At 33.1% G+C, this 4,359-nt stretch overlaps 1 long non-coding RNA gene across 1 annotated transcript; it reads right to left on the reverse strand.

Annotated features, from left to right (window-relative positions):
- Positions 1–848: 848 nt before the first annotated feature.
- On the reverse strand, positions 849–2,932 carry LOC126651897 (uncharacterized). Its single transcript, XR_007631821.1, has 4 exons — positions 2,855–2,932; positions 2,344–2,416; positions 1,037–1,184; positions 849–949 (listed from the first exon to the last, which is right to left on the reverse strand). It is a non-coding gene; the product is annotated as an uncharacterized LOC126651897 (long non-coding RNA).
- Positions 2,933–4,359: the final 1,427 nt, after the last annotated feature.

Genomic DNA, 4,359 nt, shown 5'->3' on the forward strand with positions numbered 1-4,359 from the left:
TGGTCCTGTCTGCTTTCTAAAGAAGTGGCATGACCAAACTTAGTATCTAGTGCTAGTTGCTGTCTTCATGGCTCCGTTTCCATCTCTGTATTTTGCAATAAGAAAGAATTCACTACTCTTTTGCAAATGGCTTCATAATAGACTAGTTTGCCTGATGTCTTGGTTTAAAGGCAAATATGGGGTGGGAACTCTTAATCACATGAGCTCTCCTCCCCTTTTTATGCCCCACCAGTATAGGACTTTGACATTTTACCTGTTGATTTCAGAGGCTTGTGATGAGGGCAAGATGATTTAAAGGTAATTAAGACAATGTAAGAAGTGGAAAAAAAAAAATCCCAGAGAAAGAAGTGAGAAAAGGGAAAGGGAAATTGCTTTAATTCACAGAGAATTACTTAGAGAAAAACTTTTAGAATCTTATATTTGGAACAGATTCATCCATGCCTAATTTTTAATCTGGAGAACTTTTACATAAATTAGTGAAGACAATGTTCTGTACAGCTCCTCCATAATGTCTGTATTGCTATCTCCCTTTCTAGACCTCATTTTACATGTATAAAATTTAATCAGTCACATCAACTTTCTTTAGCCTAAGTAAACACTGGAAGTGTTTCCAGTACAATTATCAGAATAAAAACAGATTTATTCTACATTTCCTAGGACAATTTCTACATTACCTAGGACAAAATAGCACAGCAAATTTGCATATTCTTTATTGCCTTTTAGTGATATCCATTCAAAAGGAAAAGGAAACTGTTTACTGAGTTGAAAATGAATGCAAATTACAATGCAAATATAAGAGAAAGGATAAAAATTAGAAATTATAAGAACTGATACACAATGTTATTTACCCTCCTGAATCTTCCTGCTGGGCTTCCATGAAGATGTGATTGACACAAATAATGCTACCACAGTGACATTCTGTTTACCATCAATTTATGGTTTCTCTTATCTACAAAATGAAGTTAGTTGAAAACTGTAATTCCATAAATCACACAAAAAGCACAACACTGTGTGCATACAAATAATAAATACTAACCTTTAAGAACATATATTCTTAGTCTGCTAGTTCTGTGTGGTGAACACACCCATGGATGTCAAGGTGCTTAGGCAGCATCCCACAGAGATCCTGGTCTGGCCGTGCATCGCTGAACTTCCTTATCTAGTAGGCCATTTTCATTAAATACCTTCAATAAAGAATGATTACAAAAGGATGACTAATTTAAGAATATTCTGCTTTCTTCTATGTGATAAAATACATATGCATAGATATCTGTATGATTTCATATCTGCTGTTCAGAGACTGTTAACACCATACACAGTATATACAATGACAGCAACCTCCTGACAGATAATTTTTGTAATGGCAACTCTTTCAAGAAGGATCAGAAATAGCTTAACAAATCACCTCTCTGCAGTTTTTACAGCACATTAACCACGTTTTGAAGTAGATACCTGAAGTCCAGAATGTCGAATGATTGCTAGAGGGCTTCACTGAAATAAAATGGTGTTAAATGCAAGCATCAGAGCTTGCAAAAAATGAGCAAAGAATGAGCACTTGTGCTGTTCATCAAATGTCAGTCTGCTATCAAGTGATAATGAGCACTGAACTACTAAGATATTTTTATTTGATCTGTCTAGGAACAGATGAAGTAATGAAATACTGTGCATTAAAGATAATTTTCTAAAACAGAAGAAAGAATCTTTTAGGAAATGGATATCAAGTGAAATATAAGATATCAAGAGATACTTCTCTTTTCCATATCCAGTGAGTTTTTTAAAAATGTTCTGGAAAATGCTGACACACGCATATTTGTTTCGCCATAAGATTATCATGACTTACATCAATATCACTAAAATCAAGATTTGGCCTCTTTCACAGGTATTTTTGAAAAGCCTGTTCACTGCTGCATCTAAATGGCAGAATATCAGAGTATCAGTATTAAGAGGCACAATACTAAATCTTGAATAGGTTTCTTATCAAAGTTCAACTGTTTCATTAGTGGGTTTATTTGTTAATATTCTCTTTTTACAGAACCATCCATCAAATAAAGTTGGTTTTCTGAAAAAACGTAAATTTATAAAATTTATCTTGCCATACAGAAAGAAAAAAATGTGAATTATTTTCTCAAGTTCTTTCTAAGTGTATAATTAAACTAGTCATTGATGTGATGGTTTAATATCTTTAATACCAATTATGGAAACCTACTTCATGGAGTAAAATTGGAAATGAAAGACTGACAGTTCACAATGAAATGTTACTGCTACTTTCAGTGCTTCAGCCGTTTGGTAATTCATGTGGGCCCTTCAAAAAAATAGTCAGTTTACATTACTTATTAGCCTCACCTTTATTGCATTCTATAACCTGACTTTCACGTACTTCCATTTGATCACGCAGGTCTTGATGGCTACTGAAAAACTACAGAGGAACAAATTTTGTCAGTTTGTGCTCTAAAAGATTTTAAAAGAGTCAAAGAGAGACCTCATGCTTCAGTAAAATAAACATTTCACTGAATAAACATCAAACATAAGAATGCAAACCAAAAAGTCTGTTCCACATCATATACATAATATACAGAAGCTTATATATCAACTTTTTCTGTGTTTTCTGGCTTAAATTAAAAGTACTTAAATATAAAATATACCAGGTTATGGGAAAAAAACACATTCAGAATGCTGACTGCAATTTAGTTCAAGTTGCTAAAACCCGATGAAAATATTGTAATTATTTTGCAAGGGCCATGTGACTGCAAAGTGAAGTCATTAGATGAGGGTTTCTTAAAGACAGCTCTCATCTTTTCTGATATTTCTGTTAGGATTGACTTCTAAATATGTATACACTGTATAATTTACTCACCATTACTAGTAACTTAAACTTCCTTGTTTGTTTCTTCTCTGAATTGTGTGTCATCATACCAATCCCAATTTATTTGCTCTTTCCTGTAGTGACATAAATATGCATTTGACAAATGACTTCATCTCTGGTCCCCCTACCCCACTTTCCCTTCCCTCCTGACCTGATAATCTTGATTATAGCTCAAAGTAATAAATCAAGTATATTATTGGAATGCCCCTCACAGTCTTGACAGTATTATTCTGCAAACCTAGCATTATTTACAGGAACACAGTAGGGACATGGTCAAGTCTGCAAGGAGTCAGTGGAAATATTTTTACTCTAATTTATCAGCTATAATAGTGGCTGAAAGAATTCACTTTGCTTCTAAAAGATTTCCCAAGTGATAGTAAATTCTGAATCAAATTAAAATAATTGTGTAATTGCTTTCTAACACCATAGCTTTTGTTCTCGGTAGATTTTGGTCACTGGGCTCTCGTCTTTTGTCTGAGCTTTCTAATACCTGAAGCATGAAGTTTCTTGACTGCTTGCAATTTTTTTTCTAATTAGAAAAATTATACATATTTTTTTCTAATTAGGAAAAAATATATACACACTTTGTTGAAAAATGCATGTACAGCTTCACTACAATGTCAAATACTTTAGAAAGAAATACTAAGTACAACTCCAGTCTTATTTTCTGCTAACATAATATAGAATTTAAGTGCAATTGGAAATTAAGATGTACTGGTATTTAAGACAATTATAATTGGATTTAGCTGATTGTGTAATCGACTTCTGAAAGAGTTTTCACCTCCATCGTTACTTGAATAAGTTGTTTTAGCAGTACACAGAACTCAGTACTTCCCGCACTCATCACTATTACTGTCTACGTTGAGTACATTGCTGAGCTATTCATCTGAAAAAGGGTATGTAAATATGTTCATTTTCCCCCTACTGTATTTCAAGTATAATTATATGATCCACTAGCTTTTACCACTTGTCTGTTTTGTGCAGTGGTCTGGCACAAATACTGAAATAAAGGATCATCATTTATTTTCTATGCTAGGAACTGCATTTTCATTGTTAATGTATGTAACCACACAAATGTCAGAATTCAATGCCATCATGATATTTCAGTCAGAATAATGATGAGTTCTTTAAGAAGCTGAATGGTTGGTAGTTTTTTTAGCATACCCATGTGCAAAATGAGTAAATAGAAAAATGTGCAACGCAATGTTTAAAATAATAGAAATGTAGCCAGAAACAAATACTGATGTAAATGTAAAATGGCAGATTTATATCTGACCAGGGAGGAAAGGTTGAAGCATACCACTAGTTAATGGCAGTTAGCATGCAATTTGCTAATGGTTTTAGATTTATGTCAAATGTTATTTAATCTGTATCATAACTATCATAATAAAATGTATTTAGTTTAATAGTGAGATACTATGAACTTTCACTCATTTATGTTATTATGCCAATTTATTTCATGACAGTAACTCTGGACTGTCATAACCCCCAAGATG

Source organism: Myiozetetes cayanensis, unplaced genomic scaffold (assembly GCF_022539395.1).
Source record: "Myiozetetes cayanensis isolate MyiCay16 unplaced genomic scaffold, myiCay2020 scf7, whole genome shotgun sequence".
Classification (NCBI taxonomy): Eukaryota; Metazoa; Chordata; class Aves; order Passeriformes; family Tyrannidae; genus Myiozetetes; species Myiozetetes cayanensis.